We start from the raw sequence: 12041 nt of genomic DNA, 5'->3' as shown, positions 1-12041 counted from the left end.
GGTTTAAGTGATCTTATTTTTTTAAAATTTATTAACAAAATCTGTCAAATTTTCTCAACACATACAATCTGCTGGAGGAACTCAACAGCTGGAGCCACATCCTTGGGGGAAATAAATAGTCAACATTTTGGGCTGGAACAATAAAAGTGCCAGCCTGAAACATTAACAATACCTTTACTCCCACTGATAGTGCTCAACCACTGCATTCCTCCAGCAGGTTGTTTCTCCCTCCAGATTCCAGCATCTGCAGTCTCCTATCTATGAATTTGATTTAAGGGCGAAACTTTTCTGGGTCACCCATTTGACACAATGACATCAGAATGAACTCCTTGCAAGATGCTGGCTCTCACCAATCTCGTGCAGTACACTCTTAGCTAGTAACTTTAGGTTCTGGACCAGAAGACTATAGTTTGGCATTCAACACCATTATCCACTCAAAACTGATCACCAAGCTCCAAGACCTTGGAATTAACACCCAACTATATAATTGGATCCTGGATTTCCTTATCTCCAGACCACAATCAATGAGGATTGGCAAGAACATTTCCTCCGCAATCTCCATCAGTACTGGAACACCACAGGGCTGCATTCTTGGTTCTACATGATATACACCTATGACTGTGTGGCTCGGAATGACAATAACACCATCTCCTAATTTTTTGATGATACCACGATACTGGCTTGTATAAAAAGGGCCGATGAGTCAGCATACAGGAAGGAAATTGAAAACTTGGTTAAATGGTGCACCAACAACAATGTCACCAAAACCAAGGAGCTGATGCAGTCTATGAAGGGAAAACCAGAGATGTATGATCCAGTGATCATTTGGGAATCAAAGGTGGAGAGGGTGAGAATTTTAAATTCTTGGGATCTTTCCTGGACCCAACACACTAATGACATCGTGAAGAAAGTGCATCAGCACCTCTAATTCCTCAGGTGTTTGTGGAGGTTTTGTGTGACATTGGAAACCCTGGCAAATTTCTACAGGTGTCTGCTGCATCACAGTCTTGTATGGGACTCCAATATGTGTGAGTGTAAATCCCTCCAAAAGGCAGTGGACACAGCTGAGGATATCACAGGCAAATCCCTTCCTACCATCGAGAACATCTACAGGGCATGCTGTCAGATCAGCAGCAATCATCAAGGATCCACATCAGCCAGCACACACTCTTATCACTGTTGCAATCAGGAAAGGGGAATAGGTGCCACAAGACTTGCACTACCAGGTTTAGGAGAAGCTGCCATCTCTCCACCATCAGACTTCTCAACAACAAACTCAACTAGTGATTCATTTAAGGACTCTTACTTTTGCACTTTTATTGATGTTTTCTCTCTGTTTTGCACAGTCAATTTGTTTATATTTCTTTATTTACATATGTATGTTGAGTACAGTTTTATCTTGCACTACCAATAAGTGGTAATTCTGCCTCACCTGCAAGAAAAAGAGACTCAGGCTGCTTGTGATGACAATAAATCTGAACTTCCACTTTGAAGAAGCAGGTAAGTACAGGTGAAAGGAAAATCTGAGCAAATGTATGCAGCTAGTGAGCCATTAAGAGAAATATCCATGAAACTGGTGTTTTTTTAGTGTCTGCTGATCAGGGAATTACATATATTTTCATGTGAGGAGATGAACAGAAAGGTGAGAAAAATCAAATCTGACAGATGAAGGGGTATAACTTAAATTCACACACACTTCATCTCCCACCACTCCTCCTGTCATGTTAGTTCCAACTTTCAATATTCCCCACTCTAATTAAATTCCAAAAGTGAGAAAATTTTCAAATAACTAAACTATCTTTACTGGAAGAAACCCACCCAATAAAAAAAAGACATATTAAACCAATTTTCACAATCCACTTGTAATGCCCTATGTCTGTGCCAGATTATTCTTGTATATCCTGAGTGCAATGAAGTTGAGAATTAGATACTTCAAATAGATGCCCAGTGGTCTTCAAACTCTCATTGAATCTTGACTTATGGTAGCTGTTGAGTTATTGGCACTCTTGCAACTGAACATAATAAACCTGAAGGAATAGGAGCAGGGCTCATACACGTGAGTCTTCGCATTTGCTGTACTTTTCAATAAGATCAAAGATACATGTGACAAATGGGATTTCTTCCTTAGGAGCTAACATGAATATGATAGACTGAATTATCCCCTTCAATGTAATTCTAAATAAAGAGATGATGATTCACCCATGGGTGAATTCAATTTTTCTTGAGTTAAGATCATATTAGAGTCAATTTGTATATAGTTAGTACAAAGGAGTTATTTCAGAAATGAGAGGGAAACACATTTTAAAAATAGGAGCTAACATAAAATGAAAACACCCTAAAACTTCCCAGAAAATATTAAGAATAAAAAGACTATGAAATGAAAATGATGCAAATTAGGATAAAAGGATCTCCTTATCAAGCTACTAAAGAATACATCTGTTTTCTCAGGAGAAGAGAATGGTGCCACACTATCAGTGAAACAAGCAATATTTAAAAATATCAAGGTTGATAAAAGCTTGGGATTATTCAAAAGAAAATTACCAAGGTCAAATAGCTAGGTTACGGTGGGAGGGAAAGATAAAAATTACAAAGGATCTGACCCTCATTTTCCTGTTCTCCAAAGCAAAATATAACAAATGATGGAACTCCAAAATAAAATCAGAACATGCCAGGAACATACAGTTAGTCAAGAGTCATTTATATTAAAAGAATCAGTTTAACATTTCAGGTTTACTTGATGATCCTGGGTATGGAGTGATTGTCAAAGAACAATGGTCAAACAGATTGAAATTCTACTCACTGGCACTTGGAAGAAAGAAAAGCAAGCTTTCTGAATCTCTTAAGATCCTTTGGGGTCTAAACAGGGTAAATGCTGAGAGTGTGTTTCCCATCATTGGAGAGGCCAGAAACCAGAGGACATGGTCTCATTATAGAGGACACATACTGTAGACTAAGTTGATGAAGAATTTCTTCTCTCAATCTGTTGCGTGTCTGCCATCATCTAGGCAAGTGGAGGGTATTCCATCTCAATTCTGTCTTTGTCTTATGAAAAGGTCTTGAGCTGTCAGGAGATGAACCACTCACTGCAAGATTCTTAGCCTCTGACTTGCACTTAGTTGGATTTCTGCTCAACAATGATCCCAGATATTAACGAGAGCTGATTAAAATCTCTGTTTGATTAGTCATTGATAGCCATATTTGTGGTTCAAATATTACCTGCTCAGGTCTAAATGTTGTCTAGATTTTGTTATATAACTGGTTCAAATGCTAAGGTACTAACCGTAGTGCAATCATCAGTGAGTATCTACATTTCTGACCTGATGCTGGAAGGAAGGTCATTGAATAAGTAACTGAAGATGGTTGGGCCAAGGATAGTTTCCTGAGAAACTTGAATCGTGATGTTTGTGATCTGGGATGATTGATTTCCAATAAATGCAATTACCTTCCTTTATGCAAATCATTAACTCTAACCAATAAAATGTTTTGTCTTTGATGTCAATTGATTTCAATTTTATTCAGGTTCCTTGATACCATTTTCAGCAAAATACTGCCCTAATGTGAATATCAGGCACCCAAACTGTTGACATCATGAGTCGTGTTCCTAGCATTGCTTCTTTCTATGATGTGCCATTCCATGATACCATGGCTACATAATATAACATTAAAATAGATTGCTTCCTATCTGAAGGAATGATCATGAATAACTGAAAGTTATTATACTTTCAAATGTCTAGGCCACTTTATTCTTTGCTGCTGATGCACAGGCTGATTATAATTTCACCTTCATCTGATTGTGAAATCATTTGTTGTTTTAATACTTACACTTGGATCAAATTATTTTCTTTTATGTGACTGTGCCAAAAAAATGAATGAAGACAAAATAACTCCATCTGAATAAAGTGTACATGGGCTAATTATACAAATGAACTTGTACGTTGGGAGTAGAAAACATTCCCATTGCAGAGTTGGTTATGCATAATAATACGTGAATTATTTGGGTTACTATTTCAGTGGTAAAATAACAACAGAAAATATTGGAACAACTCAGCGACTTGTTGTTTGATGCACTTGCATCAGCTATGGCTGAGTCAGAAGGTTCTAATTTCATCCCTCTGCAGACATTTCAGTGCAAAACTTAATGCAATATTGAGGGTTCTTTTAAAATCTAGAAATGTAGCATGGTTACAAGCCATTCCAGCCCACAAGCCCGCACTGCCTGAATACACCCATGTGACTAATTAACCTACTAACCCTATATGTCTTTGGAACATGGGTGCAAACCAGAGCACCCAGAGGAAACCCACATAATCGAGGGGAAAATGTACAAACTCCTTGTAGGCATCGATAGATTCAACCCATAGAACCATAGAATATTACAACACAGAAAAAGGCCTCTTCAGCCCTTCTAGACTGTGAGAAACCTTTTTTTTGACTAGCAACACTAACCTGCACACAGTCTATAGCCCTCTCCCATCCATGCCCCTACCACTCTCTGGGTGAAGAAGTTTCTCCTCATTTTCCCCCTAAACTTTTCTGCTTTCACTCTTAACCCAAGTCATCTGGTTTGTATCTCAGCTACCCTCAGTGGAAAGAGCCAACCTATATTTATTCTGTCTATCCCCCTCATAATTGTAAATATCTCTATCAAATCTCCCCACATTTTTCTATTCTCCAGGGAATAAAGTCCTAATCTGTTTAATCTTTCCATGTAGCTCAGGTCCTGAAGTCTGGACAAAATTCTTGTAAACCTTCTCTGCACTCTTTCATTCTTATTGATATCCAGATTTGGCACCAATGTGTTATACAACATTAACATAACATCCCAAATCCTGTCCTCAGTACTTTGATTTAAGGTGGTATGTGACTGTGAAGGGAAGGTTGAGAATCTCTGTTTAGACCCAATTGTTCCTGAAATATTTTGCTTGAGAAAAGTTGTCATTGGTCCATTTTGTTTGGAGTTGTGAAACTCTGCACATAACGAGTCAATTAGGTACAATTAAAATAGTGGTTTTCAAACTTTTTCTTTCCACCCACAGAGCACCAATGGCAAAGGGATTACTTAAAGTGGTCTGTGAGTGGAAAGAAAAAGGTTGAGAACCACTAGTCTAAGCTTGCATGCCTTTCCTACAATACTCATTGCATTGAAAAAGATGAACCTAAGAACATTTCCAACATGTTCAGCCCATTGACTTCTAATGGTGCACACAATTCTAACATAATCTTTTCCCTCCTCTACTCCTCTATCTGCTTGCACTCTGGTCCCCTCGCCCTGTAAATCTAGTTTAAACCCATCAGAATTAACAAACATTCCTGCAAACCTATTTGTCACCCTCCAGTTCACATGCAAACTGTCCTGTTGGAATAGGTTCCAACTTCCCTAGAAGCTAGAAGAGAGCCCAGTGATCCAGAAATCTAAAACCCTCCCTCCTACTCCTTGTCTTTTGCCACGCATTAAGCTGCATTACCCTCCTATTTCTAACCTCAACCTAGTGCCTAACTGTTGAACTCTCCTTGCAGGACCTCATCCTTCGTACCAATGTCATTGATCCCTACATTGACAATGACATCTGGCTGCTCACCCTCCCTCCTGAGAATGCTGTAAACTTGATCTGAGATATCTCAGACCCTGGCACCAGGGAGGCAACATACCATCTGGGACACTCGATCTCTTCCACAGAACTTCTTATCTTTCCCCCTAATTATGGAATCCCCTATCACTACAGCTAGCCTCTTGTCCTCCCTTCACAGAGATCTGACCTCTGTGGCTTGAACTTGGTAGGTTCTTTCCCACAACCCCCCCCCCAACAACAGTACCTAAATTGGTATATTTGTTATTTGAGGGGGATGGCCACAGAGATCCCCTTCTCTGTCTGACTGTTCCCTTTCCCTCTCCTGACTGTCACCCATCTACCCTCTTCCTGACTCCTAGGTGTGATAGTGTCCCTGTATCACCCCCTCTGCCTCCGGAATGATTCAGAGTTCATCCAACTCCAGCTTCAATTCCTTAACTCATCTTGTCAGGAGCTGCAGCTGGTTGCACTTCTCACATACTGCTGGCTTCCCTGGTGACCCACATTTTGAAAGAGGAGCATTCCCCTGCCTTGGCTGCCATTTTTACTGTCTATGACTAGATGAACAAAATATATATCTAAAAAAGCTGCCCTTACCTGCGCCTACCTGCTGAATCCTTTTTGTTCTTCGAATAGGGTGGCCCTTTCTGAATGTTTGCACTGTGTGTGGAATCAGACTTCCTCCACGCACACTATTTGCTCGTGGATCTGAAGGGATGATGGCTGGTCGATGCAAAGACATTCCAGTCCTTCTCTCTTGGTAAGGCCAAATTGCTGTCTCTGCATCTGGACTCTGATTCGGTCAACAAGTTTTCCAGGCTGTTGTCAGAGTTTCCATCCATCATCATGCTGCAGTTTTCCACAGCAGCCCCCAAACACAGAGTGATGCACCACATTTCCACACAGGAACACCCCCTGCACACCCGGGCCCGCAAGCTACCACCAGACAAGCTCCGACTCACAAGAGAGGAGTTTAACAAAATAGAGGAGATGGGGATCATGCAACGTTCGGATAGCCCATGGGCCTCTCCACTCCCTATGGTGCCAAGGTCCATGGGAGGATGGAGGCTGTTTCATCTTGTATTTGTGTATGTGAGTTCTTAGTCAATACATGGATGAAGGAAAAGGTTTTTTTACTTTAAGGTTGATATAAACAGCACCATGAGGTTGTAAGTCTCCATTACAGATACAGCATACTGTGCATCAACACCTGCTGGCAGCCAAGTCTAATCAAACAGTAAGGCATTGCTCATTGCCATGCAAACCTGATCACTATCATTATATCTCCCTTTCTTAAAAAAAGTAGCTTATTTTTAACTAACATGTTTTCTATTTATAATTCTACAATTTTAACTTTAACACCAAGAACTTACATTTTCACTATTATCAACATTGTTAAGATTTTTTAAACTTGTGTTGTGTGTTCACATTTACATACACTAAAATTTGAAGAGCGAATAAGATAGCACTACTTCATTCTATTACAGGAATCTTTAAATTTACTCTATGAGTCTCTTAGGAGGATTCATGTGTCTTGACGATCTCCTAATTGACTGTACTTGAATCTCAGTGATTGCCTAAGATGATGTCTTCTCAGCTGTGTATTCAGGTTGTTCAACAGTATCTGTCTTTCCATCTAATGTGCTGGTCCCATTTGAAGGTCCCGATGATTTCTTCGCAGAACTACACCTTTATTTGTCTGAATAGTGTATGATCTTGGTTGGACTTCACTAAGGACAGTTCCTTTCTGAGTCAAAAAGTTTGTTTTGTCTTTTAGCCTTAATTGGTCACCAGTGTAAAGTTTCAATAGGTTTTTTGTTCTTCTGTCAAAGTAATACTTAGGCTTTTTTTTCTGTTGTTCTTTGAACTTCCTCACTTTCTCCCCCTTTTTTGTTTTTAGGAGGTTCTCCAGAATGGGTAGATTTGATCTTAGCCTACGTCCTATAAGGAGTTATGCTGGTGACATTCCTCACTCGAGAGGCATTGTGCAGTATACTACCATGGTCTGGTAGAAGTCTTTTCCACTGTGTTTTGCAATGTTCAACAGTCTTTTCACTGTCTGTACTGATTTTTTCCACTAGACCATTGGACTGTGGAAAATAAGAACTTGACGTGGTGTACAAAATCCCACTCTTTGACAAACTGTCGGAACTTTAAATTGCTAAACTGCGGACCATTGTCTATGAAGACCTCGCTTGCCATGCCATTTCTGGAGAATATGGCTTTCATACCTGTTAATAAATCATCTGCAGTGGTGGTGTTCAATTTGCACCTCTGGAATCGGAGTAATAGACTGTGACTACACGATAGTCCTTCCCTTGACATTCGAATAGGTCAGTGCCTACCTTCCGGTAAGGTCTGTATGGTGCTGGGTGTGGCTTTAGTGGTTCTGCAGGATTACTTGCTTGATATTTCTGGCATATTGTACAGTTTGACAATTCATTTGTTATATCATTGTTGATTTGTGGCCAGTACATCACTTCTCATGCTCTTTTCTTACACTTGTCTTTTTTTAATAATTTTTTATTATTAAACCATATCAACCAAAATATGTACAAATGTTTCTCATTAAATTTACACAGTGGTCTTTTCTCCCCTTTTTTTCCCCTTTCCCTCCCTCCCCTCTACCCACCATCCATATGTAGGCAAGCTCTCTCTTAGTTCCTTGTATGGTTCCCAAATTTGTTCAAACATTGTGACTTTATTTTTTAAATTATATGTTCTTTTTCCAATGGAATACATTTATTCATTTCCCTGTACCATTGCTGTATACTCATGCTCTTTTCCATTTTCCAAGTTGACATTATACATTTTTTTTTTGCTATCGCTAAGGCTATCATTATGAATTTTTTTTTGCACTTTATCCAATTTGAGGCCTAATTCTCTACTTCTTATGTTACTTAAAAGAAATATCTCTGGATTTTTTTTGGTATGTTATTTTTTTGTAATTTTATCTATCCAATAATGTTGAATCCCATTTTTTTTTAATTTTTGAGGAGTAATATATACCCTGTGTAACCAATTATACTGTATCATGCATAACCTTGTGTTTATTGTATTCTTCATAGTTCCAGAACATAACTTTTCCCATACTTATTTTTTTATCTTTATCCTTTTCCCACTTCTGCTTAGGTTTATAGTTTATTTCATTTTCATTATCTTGCAGCTTAAAGTACATGATGTTATAAATCTTTTAATTATCATTGTGTCTATAATCATGTATTCAAAGCTGCTTCCTTCAGGTAATCTCAAGCTGTTTCCCAATTTATCCTCTAAATAAGCTTTCAATTGATGACATCCAAACATTGTACCATGAGTTATTCCATATTTGTACTTCAACTGTTCAAATGTTAATAAATTATTTCCCAAAAAACAATTTTCTATTATTTTGATTCCTTTTCTCTCCCATTCTCTCAAGGAAAGGTTGTCTATTGTAAAAGGGATTAGCGGATTTTGCGTCAATAGTAATTTTGGTATTTGATCATTCATTTTTTTTCCTTTCTAAGTGGATCTTCTTCCATGTATTAAGTAAATGATGCAGTACTGGTGTGTTTTTATATTGCACCAGCTTTTCATTCCACTTATAAAGTATATGTTCCGGTACCTTTTACCCTATTTTATCTAGTTCTATCTTAGTTCTATCCAGACTGGTTTTTCCCTTGTCTGGTAAAAATCTGATAAATACATTAATTGTGTGGCTCAATAATAATTTCTAAAATTTGGTAACTGCAAACCACCTTGATTATACCTCTCTGCTAATTGATATAATGCTACCTTTGGATTCCTCCCTTTCCACAAGAATTTTGTTATTATTCTCTTTAGTTCCTTAAAGAATTTTTCTGTTAAAGGAATTGGTAACATTTGAAATAAGTATTGTATCCTTGGAAACACATTCATTTTAATGCAGTTTACCCTCCCTATCAACGTTAGCGGTAATTCTTTCAAATGTTCTAAGTTTTTTTGCGTTTTCTTTATTAGTGGCTGATAATTTAGTTTGTACAAGTGGCTTAAGTTATTATCTAACCTGATCCCTAGGTATCGGATTGCTTGTGCTTGCCATTTAAATGGTGTTTCTTTTTTAAATTCTGTATAGTCTGCGTTACTCATTGGCATCACCTCACTTGTATTTGTGTTGATCTTGTACCCCGATATTTCTGCATATTCCTTCAATTTCTTATGTAATTCTTTTACTGATACCTCTGGTTCTGTTAGGTATACTATGATGTCATCTGTAAATAAGCTGATTTTATACTCCTTCTCCTTTATTTTTATCCCTTTTATTTTATTTTCTATTCTTATCAGTTCTGCCAAAGGTTCTATTGCTCAGGCAAACAATGAGGGTGATAGTGGACATCCCTGTCTAGTTGACCTACTTAATTTAAAGTGACTTGATACATATCCATTTACTGTTATCTTCACCAACAGTCCATTATACAATGCTTTAATCCATTTTAAATATTTTTCTGGTAGATTGAACTTCTGTAATACTTTAAATAAGTAATTCCACTCTACTCTGTCAATGGCTTTTTCTGCATTTAGAGCAACAGCCACTGTTGGTTTCTCATTTCCTTGAACTGCGTGGATTAGATTAATAAGTTTACAGACATTGTTCGCTATTCGTCTTTTCTTAATAAATCTAGTTTGATCTTGTTTTACTATTTTAAGTACACAATCGGCCAATCTGTTTGCTAATAATTTCACTATTATCTTATAGTCTGAGTTAAGTAGAGATATTGGTCGATATGATGCTGGTGTTAATAGATCCTTCCCCGTCTTTGGTATTACTGTAATTATTGCTGTCTTACATGAATCTGGCAAGTTTTGTGTTTCTTCTATCTGGTTCATTACTTCCAGGAGAGGAGGAATTAAAAACTCTTTAAATGTTTTATAGAATTCTATTGGAAATCCATCCTCTCCTGGTATTTTATTGTTTGGCAGCTTTTTTAATATATCCTGTATTTCCTCTATTTCAAATGGTTTTATTAGTTTGTTTTGTTCCTCTTCCTGCAATTTCAGTAGTTCAATTTTAGCTAAAAATTCCTCTATTTTATTATCTTTCCCCTCATTCTCAGTTTGATACAATTGTTCATAAAATTTCTTTAAATTTTCATTTATCTCTGTTGGATTTATCTCTGTTTGTCTTTTTTCTTTGGTGCCAGTATTGTTCTTTTAGCTTGTTCTGTTTTAAGTTGCCAGGCTAATATTTTATGTGCTTTTTTTCTCCCAGTTCATAATACTTTTGCTTTGTTTTCATTATGTTCTTCTCCACCTTGTACATTTGTAATGTTTTGTATTTAATATTTTTGACCACCAATTCTCTCCTTTTCATTATATCATCCCTTTTTACTAATTCCTTTTCTGTACTTACTATCTCCCTTTCCAACTGCTCTATTTCCCAATTGTAATACTTTTTCATCTCACATAATTTATTATCTGCCCTCTAATGAAGGCTTTCATTGCGTCCCATAATATAAATTTGTCTTTCAATGATCTTGTGTTTATTTCAAAATATGTTATAATTTGATGTTCAATAAATTGCCTAAATTCCTGTCTTTTAAGTAGCATGGAGTTTAACCTCCACCTATATGTTCTTGGTGGGATGTCCTCCAGTTCTATTGCTAATAATAGGGGTGAATGATCTGATAGTAGTCTAGTTTTATACTCAGCTTTCATAACTCTCCCTTGAATATGGGCTGACAACAAAAACATATAAATCCTTGAATAAGTTTTGTGCCTACTTGAATAATATGAAAATTCCTTCTCTCTTGGGTGTTACCTCCTCCATATATCCATAAGTTTCATTTCCTGCATTGATTTGACCATAAATTTGGCTACTTCATTCTTTTTACTTGTCTTTTGTTCAGTTTTATCGAACATTAAGGTTAAAATCCAAATTAAGGTTAAAATCCCCTCCTATCAATATATTTCCTTGTGTGTCTGCAATATTCAAAAAAATATCCTGCATAAACTTTTGATCCTCCTCGTTAGGTGCATATATATTGAGCAAATTCCAAAATTCTGAGTATATCTGACACGTTATCATTGCATACCTCCCTGCCGGATCTATTATTTCCTCCTCTATTTTGATTGGTACATTTTTGTTAACTAGTATGGCTACACCTCTAGCTTTTGAATAATAGGATGCTGTCGTTACGTGTCCTACCCAGTCTCACTTTAATTCCACTTCAGTTAGATGTGTTTCCTGCACAAATGCTATATCTATTTTTTCCTTCTTCAATAAATTTAGTAGCCTCTTCCTTTTAATTTGGTTATGTATTCCATTAATATTTATCATCATATAGTTCAACATGGCTATCTTATATCTTGCATACACCTCTTTTCCACCTCTTTTCCACCTCCATCCCCCTTTTCCCCCTTTTTATCTCTTAGTTTTCTCTATTACACTTAATGTATGACAACACATTTAAAACATAAAGTACCCCCACAGTTCCCACATCCACTAATACCTTA

This window comes from Narcine bancroftii, chromosome 7 (genome assembly GCF_036971445.1).
Source record: "Narcine bancroftii isolate sNarBan1 chromosome 7, sNarBan1.hap1, whole genome shotgun sequence".
Lineage (NCBI taxonomy): Eukaryota > Metazoa > Chordata > Chondrichthyes > Torpediniformes > Narcinidae > Narcine > Narcine bancroftii.
The sequence above is the reverse complement of the archived record's forward strand: the minus strand, read 5'-3'. Positions refer to the sequence as shown.